The following is a 12,707-nucleotide window of genomic DNA, read 5'->3' as shown; positions in this document are numbered from 1 at the left end:
GCAGGAATCAAGCTCCACACCTGGGCAGATGCTGCTTCTCTGTAGCCCTACAGCTCTCTGTGCCTTTACAGTAATGGGCCTGGCCATTCAAACGCCATCTGGGACTGGCCAGACAGATCTGACCACAGGACAGTGGAGAGGGCAGCATCACCAGGTGTCACTTACCAGCCTCCCAGGCATCTGTAAGACATGCAGAACTAAGCTCTGGCTTCCTAGCCTTGTCACCAGAGGCTCTCACTACCCCCATCACCTGGCAGCAGCCTCACGCCAACTCCAGCTGGTCCCCTTGCCACAATAGCAGCCAAAGGCCAGCCAGGGAAGATTGCACAACCAGGCCTTGATCTGTATTTTCCACTGCTCAGCCAGCAAACCCCTCCTTTTTTCCAGCACAGCTGTTTTCCATCTCTGCTCAGGAAACATGCCCTGTTTTTGATTCTTGGGTCTTGCTTTATGAAGCAATCATGGGCAAGCTGTCTGGGTGGAATGGGTCACAAAGTGGCTGTGGGATAACTCTGGATTCTGAACGCCAACACAGAACAAAGGGGAGCTTTGCCAAGGCTCAGGTGAGCCTGGGGTCAGCACACAGACAGGCTACTGACACAAGCACGAATGCAGAGCTTGCTTTCTCTGGGCTGTGGTGTTTGAAATCCCCCCTCCCTTTTCCTCTCCCGCCTGTTTGCCACAGCCTTTGCCTGGTTAGATCCACATTTCAGTAACAGCGGCGGGTGCATGGGTGACGGTGTCACTTTTTTGCTACACCTTACTCATACAAAACTCCTAGACCAAGGTGGCTGTCTCTTCTTAAGCCACCAGCCTTGTACGGCTAGGGTAGTAAGCTGCCAGTTTGTCCCCTTCTAGGCATTTTGGTTGACAGTATCAAGAAACGCTGCTGTGGCTTGGTAACCCACAGCCCTGCCATTAAAGACACTCAGCCCATGGCACACGCAGAGGATGGTGGGGTGGCAGACAGTGGGTGGAAGCCCAGGATGAAGTGCAGACCCAGATGTGCTCCACTCAGGAACACCAGCAGCCTGAAACACCCTGGCATTGCACTTCTTGGCGCTCTCCCCAAAACACTGGAAATTAGCCAGCTCCCTGGTCATATCGACCTGGAAATTAACTAGCTTCCTCAAGGGTTAAGGCATTAATGTTAACACCATCTATATTAACTAAAAATAATATGTGTGCAAAAAGGTCTGAGTTACAGCTGTTACAGGAGTCATACCCTGGCTTTTCTGAGTCCTTTACCTGTGAAGTGTGGTCCTTTACAGCAAAGGCCTATAAAGCGTCTTTTAGGCTGGAACGGGTAGAAGAGGCAGTTGGGATGAACAACCTTGGAGCTCACAAAGATGTGCTCTGTAGCAGGCTTTGAGATCACCAAGAGCAGAACAAATGGTGGAGGAGGCTGATCACTTTTTCTCTTTTTTTTTTTTCTCCCCACAGAGGGGCAGAGCTAAAAACCAGCTGGGCACTGTCATCAAACTGCCTGGCTGTGCATCTACGTAGAGGCAACAGACAGAAATAGAGAAGGGAAGCAGAGTTCCACCTCCTTCTCTTTTACAAATTTACAGTTGATCAGTTCCTGGCCACTCTAACTGGTTTAACAGTGTTCACACAAAGGACTTACTGCCATAAGAGGAAAGATTAAAAAAAAAAAAATCACTTAATTGAATCATTGTTGTCATCACACAAGCCACAGCCTGCAGCAGCAGCAGTTGACATGTGGGCAGCAACTAGGGAATCTTCTGCTATAGCTACTTCTTTGCTTTTAGTGGGAGTCTTTGTTTCAGGGCTGGGGGTGCAGGTGGGAACTGGAGGAGGGGAAGGAAAGGAAGCAGGCTCAAATGTCTCTAGCAGTGCATTGCAGTCCTGCCCAACAGACAGATGTAGCCTGCTCTTCCAGTCTTGGGTCTCTTCCGAGCAGAGCACGCCACTCACACCAGATTGTGCAATAGCAGTTTAGGATGTGTACAAACACTGGCAGAAGGGACAGATGTCAGTCCTTGGTGTAAACTCTGACCTAGCCTAGCTTCAAGCCACTGATCACAGTGGTGAGGTGTATATATGCCAGGGCTTGTCACGCACTCACAGTGCACTCTATGCTTCCCGACAAGGTCTGTCAGGCTCCTCCCGTGCTTTGCTTTATATGTATACACACAACACAGTCTATGAGCACTTTGTCCTGCCTGTTTCCTTTGAAGGCAGCATGAGATGAGAGGGATCTCCATTATTTTAGAGAGCATTTAGCTTAATCTCCTGAACTCCTTACAAGATGGGTATCTTCCAAGCCTCCTGACCACTGTGAATACTTTCAGAGGCATATTAACTTCCCTTGATTTGGTTGGAGTGCCTGCCTACTCTCATTACACTTTTGCCCTGCACAGTACTGTTCTGCAAACTATCATACTACAGAAGACCTCTGACCACAAAGTCCAGACCAGTTCTTGGTCCATAGCAAAACTGTAATACAAGTAAAACAACTATTTTCAGATGGATCACCCTTTCTGTCACTGTCAGGTAGCCCAACAGTGGCTCATGCACGGTCTGTGGGGCACATCCTCCCAACAGCATGGCCCTTTCACACCCTAGGAACTAGTGAAGCAACATTCTTGAGCAACAAAGGGAAGTGTGACACAGTGGCACATAAAATGAACTTGTTAAACTTCTTCCACGGCCATGCTGGGCTCTGATTTAACCTTATCTCCAATGCCAGAACCTTGCCTTTACCTTCATCCCCATTTTGTTAAGTCATTTTTACAGTTTCATTTTCTTTTGCACAAGGCACAGTTGAAGAAGCTTAGGGAAAAGAAAGACTTGCTTTGTTTTGATGCCAAAGGTAATTTTTTTTTAATTTCTTTTTTTCCCTTTTCAGTTTTTTTAGTCTAAACAAGAGATAACATACCTTTGGAAAAACAGCTTTCCTGAGGGTTGCTTGTGCCCTGGAAACATATAGACCTGGAAATTCCAGTGCTTGAGAAGAGCTGTAGAATATCAGTCCATAAATGTTTTTGCTGCACTTGGGGAGCCAGAAGACAGGCTGGATTCTGTGCTCAGTGGCTTCAGTCTTCCCTAGAAATGACAATACACGAAAGCATCAGCACTGAAACGTAAGAGCAGACTAAAAGATGAGGCTTCTTTCCCTTTCACAAGGCCTCTTGAACAGCCTTCCTCGACATCTCAGTAGAGTTGACTCTACTGAGATATTCAGAAAGGTGATGCTTTGACAACCTGATCTCAAATTATGCAGTATACCAGTATAGGTAAGAGATCTCTCAATACTACAAGAACAACAGTGCCAGAAGCACAAAGCAAAGCTTCTCCAAGCCTTCTTAACAAAGACACCCAGTCCTAAAAGTTTCTGTATTGGCTGGTTCTACCTGCCTCATTAAGCCTGGAGACAGGATAGAATTAAAGCACATTTCTTTTATATGAAGCAGAGCCTGGCACTGTCTGCTGCTGGAGAGCACTAAGTTCTCCAGACAGCCTTGAGGTGCTTGAAGGGAAGATCTGTGAAAACATACAAAAATATGTGCGAACAAACTATGAAGCCTGTTACAAAAGCCAGAGAGGTTTAAACCGTGCTGCCCTTGAAAGGAGGCCGGTTCTGAGCAGAATTAGGCAACACCCCATCTAAACCACGACTGTCCATGTCACTTAAGCTGATGGAACTGAACATGTATTAACCATGCAGTAGAAGGGAAAATTTCAGGAAGGGTCCTTTACATCTACAAGCCTTTGATCATTCATTTAGCCTTTTGTTCCTTGGTACCTGCTACAGCCAAAGCACTCCATCAGGCAGCCAAGGGGATGGCAGTTTTAGAAGTGTGCATTGCAATAAGGAGAGTTAGCAAAGCTGTGTCAGGTTGCACTAGGCCTTATCCAATTGAGTTCTGAAAATCTCCAAAGATGGAGCTTTCATACACCCTGGGCTACCTGTTCCAGTGCTTAACCCACCCTCGCTGTGAAATCTTTTTCCGCATATCCAGTTGGATAGGTAATGCAGTAGGCCGAGAGGTTTGTCTAAAATGCCAGCATTATACCTTCCTCCCTAACTGGTGTGGAAGCTCCAGGCCATCAGGAAAATCACAGAGTGACAGCACTACAAAAGGAGCCTGCAATGTAATTATGTATGGGCACACAGGCTGGAGGGGCCCAGGCAGTCTGGAGATGACAAAAGACATGGTAACTGGCTGGACCTTGTTTTTGTTTCTCAAGGCCTGTGCCAACTGTGCTGCCAACCGTGTGTGCCATGCACATTAGGTAATAGTCTGGAAAAGCCTTCCCTTGAGAGGCATGTTCTGTGTTCGTGGTCTTTGCTGCTATGCAGCCAGCCAGTTCTCCTTCCTCTTCCTTAGCTTTGTGAGCCTGGGGCTGTGGAGGAATCAGCCCATGTAAGGGCTGCAAGGAGCAGTCATCCTCTTGTTCAACTCTTCAGCTTGTTAAGGAGTGGCACTGTGCAACGCTGAAGGCAGAAGCAGGACACAGATTCTGAGCAGCAGGTGTGGCATGGCACAGAGCAGGAGATGGCCTGAGGAGATCCATAATGCTGAAAGCAACAGACGCCATCTTTGTCTCCTAGGCAAGCTGAGCCTCAGTGACTTTATGTGCTTTTATAATTTAAGGTACAGGGAAATCCGTATTTAGAAAGTGGCAATAGGAGGAATTCAGCTAATGCCACCATATCTGCATCCATTCTGCTTTAAAGAGTACATAGGGCCTTGGTTTCCTCTGACAAATGGGTGAAGGGAGAGGCTAGGGATTGGACACGTGTTCAGTTTATTCTCCTGGCTTTGAAAGGCTTAGTTATAGTAGGGCTGAGAGCCAAATGCAACTCTGTCTTGGACCATTCCTTCTCCTCCCCCACTAAAGAATGATCTTTAAGCTCTGGACCCTCATCTCCACCCAAAATGACCGTCCTGATTTATTTTATGCTTTTTTTGTTGTTTCCTTTTAAATCACTCCTAAGCTAAGCTTTTGTTTGCCAAGTTTTCAGCCTGGAGCAAATTTTTACACTCGAATCATAACGTCCTCTCCTTCCCCTTGAAAAAGAGGTGTTTTTCTGGATATGCTGCTGTCCCACCCATTACTCACCTTGCTGCTGGGAAGCAGGGGAGACGGCAAGCTTTTTAAATATCAGCGTCTCAAAGTTCAGTATCACAGGCATGGGCACACATCTGGTTAAACCATTTCCCTCATATCTTGGCTCAAAATCCTTGGCTGAGACATCTCATGGCAGTAGACGCGTCCAGGGAGCTGAGAGGGAGGGAATAAATGAGACAGAGTGGTTAGGTTTCTCAGAAAGGGAATGGTTGTGGGCTGGAATATAAAGTAATGCCAGGACCAGAGAGTCTGCTCTCTCAGCACGTTACAGGGTTTTGACTCTTCAGGGCAGCGTGACGCTAACCCACACTTGAGAAGCCCCCTCTAAAGAACAGGCTGCAAAAAGCAGAAGACTGCCGAGGCCACTGCCTTCCACTGAAGGGACAAACGAGAGACAGTCTGAAAGGGTAACTATGACCTGGAGCCTCAGAGGGACTTGGACATTTCTCTTCCTCAGAGATTTCAGTTTCCCCACTTAGAACCCAGCGAAAGCCTGAAAATCCCTGCTCAGCTGCCAGTGAATTCCTAATGCCGATTTTGAAGCCAGGAAGGTTCTGGAGAAGATGTTTCAAAGCAAGTAACTTCAGCTCCTGAACTGCCTGCTTTACCAGTAGGATCCAGTCCCTCACGCTTACTCAGAGTATGCCTAAAAATGTTACCTGTGGTGTGGGAGGGCGCAAATAGGAAGGGAATAAGACATATTTGGTGGGGAATTCCCTATGGATATGTCAGATCAGGACTGAAAGTCCTTCACTGGACTAGAAATGTTTGTTGTACAGGAATTGGTGCCCAAATTATTGTGTTACGACCTTTTATTATTTTTATCAACTTATTTCCCCTCCTCCCACAAGATCAGTTAACAAGCAGTGGATGCCTCTCTCACTGCAGGCAGATTGCCTGCCTTTCCACCACACTCCCTCTCCGAAGGAATTACTCTATGTTAGGAGCCACCACAGTGTATAACGACATTTTTACACATGCTGACATTGGCAGCAAGTTATATGATTGCTAGGCTTTAAACTATTCAGTGCACAGGTCTTCCAGAAAGGCTATTGACTGGGAAGGAGAATAACCAGCATTCAGCACAACAAAAAGGCCAATTCTGGTACTGAGCTTCTCTGCAAATAGGGGAACCAGACCCAGGACTAACTCTGAACTTGGTGACATCATCAGATGTGAAAAGCCAACACAAGATGGTGCATCTCATGTTCTGAGAAGGTCCAAGGGTAAGAAAACCACAGGGTAAAATGGATCTCTGTTGCTTTCCCCTGTGAGTTAGAATCTAAGTGAGGGAAAGCAAGAGGAGCCTCTTCCTACAGGCAAGCGCTCAGCTGCATATTAACTCCCACTGTCGAGGGAGTCACAGAAACTGAGGACAGAAAGGGACCTTCTGGTCCATCCATCTGCCTGCTCCAAGGCAGGTCAGCTCAGTCTGCCATCCTTGACTGAAATTTTTACACTGTGTTTTAAATATTTCCTTCATAGACCCCACAGCCACCTTTGCACTTTATTCCAGGGCTTCATCAGCTTTACTGCTATAAAGATTTTTTTCCTAATGTCTTGCTGTAGTTAAAAACCTTGACATTTTGTCCTATATGCTCTGGATATGGAGAACAAATTATACCCATTCTCCCTGTATTACTTGTACTGTCCCTCCAGCCCTTTAGTACTTCATGATGTTATCACATTTCTCCTTCATTCTTCTTGTTTAAGAGCCTCAGGCTCTCTCAGCTCTCCTCTTCTAGACCTCCTAGGTCCTCTTCTCATACCTTAAGGCAAAGGCCAAGCTTGCTATTTTAGCAGAGAATGGCATGGCCCCACACTTTGGGGGCAGGGACTGAAGTGTAGCTACACACCAGATCATCTCAAATTGAACCAGGTTAAAAATTTCTTCTTTCCACTGGCTTTGCTCTGGTACTACAGTTCACCCCTTTCCCCAGTTGTGATTATCAATTAGTCTGCAGGCTATGCTCCACCACAGCCTGGAAAAAAAACAACTTTAAAAAAGAAATATGGAGAGCTGTTTTTAACGGGGATATTTCCAGGGATCTATGAGAACTTCTGAAGCTAGTTTCACCTCCCAAGCCAGCTTATCACAACTACCCTCTAACAGGTATTTTGCAAGTGTAGTTACAGACTCACAGAATCGCTGAGGTTGGAGGCACCTCTGGAGATCATCTAGTCCAACCCCCTTGCTCAAGGCAGAGCCAATTACAGCAGGTTGCCCAGGACATGTCCAGTTGGGTTTTGAATTATCTCTGAGGATGAGGACTCCACAGCCTCTCTGGGCAACCTGTTCCTATGTTCAAATACCCTTACAGTAGAAATCACTAAGAAGAGCCTGGCTCCATCCTCTTTATTCCCTCCCTTCAAGTACCACACACATCAGCTAATCATATCCGACTCCAAAAACCTGCTCTTTTCTCTCCTCCACATGTCTTTTTCCCATTAATACTTGCTCTGGTCAGTACAGCAGATTCCAGTTTTAGGGAGCTGCCAGGGTGACACACAGCTAACAACTGCTCAGGTGTGCCCAAGAGTTTGTTTGCTCCTGTTCTGATCACATCTACATGACCAAACCTTGTTGTACTTCACAGGGACGAAGAAACAAGGATGCAGGCACCAGAGGTATCAAAGCCAGCATCAGAAGACAGTGATGAAGAACGGCTCTACTCATCTTCTGTATCACAATCTTCACATTCATTAAAAAAGCCCCCCCCCCAATGTCTAGAAGCCTGCAGGGTGATAAATACTTAAAAGCGCATTTGTAGGGAATCTTGTGATGCCTCTCTGAATCTGCAGGCAGCCTGAGAAGCACGAATAGCTATCACTTACCTCAACATAAGATAACTAAGAACCACAGCTCTGGAAAGGGTAGGAAAGGGTAAGAGAGCAGCAGCCCAGTATCTTTCCCAAAACACTGGATTTCTTACCCAGCCTGCAAACTACTATCCTGGCTTTTCCACGGAAGGAGTACAGTAGGGTGGAGACAGAGAAAGAAACTCTGCTCCTCCCTCGGCTTTCAGTGCTGTGCCAAGATCCCAAATTGCACCAATTTGACCTTGCCAGACTTTTTAAGGAAACAATTACATGGGTCTCTGCCCTTGAAACTTTACATTCAAAGTCTCCAACCTTCAAAGATGTATACACTTGCTTGGCTTAGAGCCGCTCATATCAACATGATATGAATGAGTTACAGGCAAAGAAGAAAGGCTGGGACATGCATACTCTCGCAAGGGTTGTCAGAGAGCAGAAGATGATCACAAACCTTTCCCTCTCCACCAGGTGAAAAACTTTACAAACCGTGGACACTCGTGACCTTCCCCTTTGTCTAAAGCCTGGCTTTTCCCTGGAATATTTGTCTTTCCTACTGTTCCCCCCAGTAATGATATAATCAAGTAGAATTCTTCTGGTATTAATCAGATGAGCAGGGGAGCACTTTGTGGTTAATATTATCAACGAGGATGTCAGGAAGACTTTGACAGGATTACCCTTGGAATTTGTCATTTATTAACTAGGCCATTACCTAAAATGGCACAGCTGGGGTGGAGCAGGTTTTGCTTTGCACATGGGAGATGGCTTGTTTGAGGGTGGGGAAGCTGAGGGTGGTGGAGTTCTGTCTCCATCTGATTCAGAGATCTCGAACAGCTGCCCTGGCAGCCCTGAGATATCTCTCCCCATCTGTGTGTCTTTCTTTGCTTTCATCATCTCTTCCCATTATTGGGAAACCATCACAAATGAAGCTGCAGACTGAGCTAGGAGAGCTTGCACCACCAAGTGTAGGCTTGTGGTCCCGACCCAGGGAGGACGGGAATGAAACCCCGCTGTTACAGGTTGTTCCGCTATGGGAGGCCAGAGATAAATGCTCCCAGCCCCTAGCCCAGGGCACCAGGAAGGAGAAAATGGGTTTAGAAAGAGAGGCATATTAGACTTGCAGAAGCAGCTGGTATACAAAGTAGGCACATGCAAAAAGTTTAGGCAAGCGAGGGAAACAAAACAAAAAATTTGTTTTCTCTCCTTGAAATTTAGCACTGCTGTTTGCCCAACAAGGACAGATAGATAAACATGGTCAGGTAATGGAAGAATACAACCAAACATTAAAAAGGAAACAAACGTAAAAATATAGCTGCAACACCCTTCCCCTCCAAGCAGGTTTCTATCCCAAATTCCAAAGGCGCTAGGAATCATTTACTGTGCTCCAGACAACTTTACATGGGCTATTGCTAGAGGCAACTTTTGCAAACTTCAGTCTCAAAGATCATCGCACCAGAGAAGAGACGGACAGAGGCACCCAGCACCAAAAGTGGCTGCACCGTGAAGCAAAGGGCCTCAAGAAACTCTCCTAACAGATCGCAGAACATGTCTTATTCATTCCTTACTCAGGCAGGAGTGGGGAAATAAGACCTCTATTCAGTGCTATTTTTCTTGGCAGCACACCTCAGGAAAGACGGCAGGGATTCCCTCTGCACTGCTAGTTCTGCAAGATGAATCCCATGTGATGGCACCGGTTTCCTCGCAGAAAAGGGGTCTCTAATCCTAGGGGCAGGTGGAGCACAGGGCTCCACAGCAGGGATTGTGGGGAGAGGACAACAGGCGCTCCTCACCGACAGGCATGAGTCAGTGTCTGGGAAGTCTAAGGTGAATGTAGCCCTGGCAGTGGCCAGGCTTGAAAGCTGCCCCTACATAGCATCTCCTCCTACCACTGCCAGAGACAAAACCCTTGGCTGGATGGAACCAGCCCACTGGTGTCGCCCAGCAGGGCAATTTTTACATTCTTACAAACCCTAGAATCACAAAGGCATTGATTGAGAGCTTTTAGCAGCTCTCAAAGTCTGTGCACCGCAGTACCTGTCACTGCATTCAGACACCCCACAGCGTTTATTTGTCATGAGTAAGTCAGTGGAGTAACTGGACTCAGCATGGAACAGAACTGGGCCCTTGCAGAGCATTTAGGCAGGGGAAAGAAATGTTGCTCTTCTCGGACAGAGCACTGAATATAGAAAGGCAAAAACTGGTGCTCGTTTCTAAATCCTATCCTGCCTGGTCAGCTAAAGAAAGAATTAGCACTAGAATCCAAAATGCTGCAGGAACAAAAGCACATCCAACTCACACAGTCTCCTCTGCTTTGATGCACACAGAGAACGTATTTATGTAATTCCATCCACTCTCACTTTAAATGTGGCACTTATGCCTAGAAAGGCCTGCAAAAGGAGGCCCTTGAAACCTTAGTAAAATTTGTAAAATGGATTTCCTAGATCATAAACCAAGATCTTGCATCAGCCCTTTACCATTTATTCAGCACGAATACAATTAACTGAAAATTCAACAGCTACTCCATAACTTCTCAAATTGCCTATGGAAAAACCTATCAACTCATGTCTCAAAGTCCAGGTGTGAAATTCCTGTTTCTCAATTTGTTCCAGCAATTGCTCTGATGAGGGAACATCCCAGAAAAGGTATTTCTTCACCAGGTACTTTGCAGAAGTCTGGCTTCTGAACCCAAATTCCCTATACCAATGTCATCTTCTTCACCTTAAGCAGATCACTTGGTCTTCATTTAGCAAGAAGGCTATGGGTTCTCCTTGAGGCAGCTTGCTCCAAAGAGGTCCACCCAAAAGATAAATGAAAAGCCAAATAAATGTCAACATAAAATAGAGACTGAACCTAGCAAAACTGTTGCTGATATTCGGGAGCAGAAACCACATGCCTCTTGCCTGAACAATTTCCAAACCATAAATGATGTTTAATGTGGAAAAAGTCATAAATGTACAAAAGTTACTTCTAAAACCAAAAACACAGAGTTTCTTACTTACAGCTTTGATGAATGAAGTGTTTTGTATTCTGGCGTCACGCTTGGCACTCTAAAGAACCTTTCTGCTAAGGTGGAAATTAATGGCACTGCCTATCAGCATGTCCACCGGCTTTGCAGCAAGCTGGAGAGTGCCCTTCAGGATCCTAACACAGGCTATTTCTGTTGACTGCTCAGCAAAATGGAACATGTTCTCCTTCCACCAGTGGTATATCACAAGAAAGGGTTAAACAATACTAAAAGGACTTTAAGTGTTGCTGTCCATTATGTTCTTCTGCGCTCTCAGTTTTTACCTGTCTTTCAGCTACAATTCTCTACTGTCCAATTCAGCAAGAGTCAACGTGTGAATGTATCATGCACAAACCAAAAGCAGCTCACATAAAGCAAAGCAGATTAAGGTATTTCAAAAGGACACAGGAGTTAAGGAAACTATGATCTAGTCTCCTCTCTGTTGCTGTTGATTTGCAGACATTTCCAAGCGTGTTCCAAAACTATATTTAAAATTAAGCTTTTAAAGTAAACAGTTTGCACTGGGTGCCAAGATTGCCTTAATGCCAAAATAGAAAACTCTGTCTGTCTGGCACATGCATCACTTTCCAAGCAGGAAATCCAACAAAGCGTTTAATACAACAGACATCATTTGATAGCCTCAACTAAGACGCCCACTTGGCACTGGCAGTAACCAGTCTTCCATCAACTGCATCCAAAAATGATGCTTGCCTAACTCGTTATCATGCAAAACATTAATGGGAGTATCTTCCTCTTTCGAAGTCCGTTGGAACTGGAAACGTAGGCTGAAAATGCCTGGTACACAACCATGCAGAACATCTGAGAACCACCCTTCCGAGATGGAAGGAGACAGAATAACACTGGAAAGCAGAGCTTCCCAGCCTTTTCTGTACTGTGAGTCACATCATCTATGCACAGTGCTAGGGAATCCCTATGGGAGCTACAGCCATGGGGAACACAGGGAAGCAAAGCTAATAACTTTTAAATATTTATTTGAGTAGCTGGAAGAGGTAAGCAAGCCTGTAGCTGCCCTGTCAGCTCTCCGAAGGCAACTAGTGGCTAGTCAGACGATGAGTTTTGAGTGCTGCTATCTGAGCTGTTTTCTTTTTTCCCCCACCACTAGTTACTTTTCACATTACGTAACCCCAAACTTTTGTACAAGGATCTTTCTTGAAGCAGCACTTGAAGTTGCATAGTTTTCCTAGGCAAAGGTGGTCTGTTGAAAGAAATTCATAGCTGAAAATATTACATCACTGTGTGATTTGTTTAAGCATACTCCTCAGCCATCTTCTGAAGCCTTGCCCCTACTCAGAGAAAAGGCATGCTACCTACCAAAGGATCTTTTTGAGCAAGTCTTGATAGTTGTTTTCATCATTTCTAACAACCAGTGACTCAGTTTTCCTTTTTCCCCTCCCGCACTTCACTCAGCAAATTAAACAGGCTGTCAATGGCTCAAGGCCAAGTCTGGCCCTCTCACTCTGACAGCATGCTTTAATTTTGCTGTTCAAGCACTTCTTCCGGGACAGGTGCCCAGTAAGTGCTTTAGAAACCAGTGTTTACTATTCACGAGAGAAAGAATTTCAGGAAAAATACCATCATAACATCCATGACAGGGTTTTTTATCACTCTTTTTACAGCCATGCACTTCTGGCATGCCAGCCTTCTGAAATGTGCCTCTTTGGGGTCCAGCCCGCTCTAGGTTGCAGTTTTCTGTGCACCTGGAGTGAACATTGCCTCAGGTCTGGTAGCATCCAGATCTGTGGCAGTGTTCTTCCTGGGACACTGGGAA

This window comes from Platalea leucorodia (assembly GCF_965183815.1).
Source record: "Platalea leucorodia genome assembly, chromosome: 12".
In the NCBI taxonomy this organism is placed as follows: Eukaryota; Metazoa; Chordata; class Aves; order Pelecaniformes; family Threskiornithidae; genus Platalea; species Platalea leucorodia.
This window is presented reverse-complemented; position numbering follows the sequence as displayed.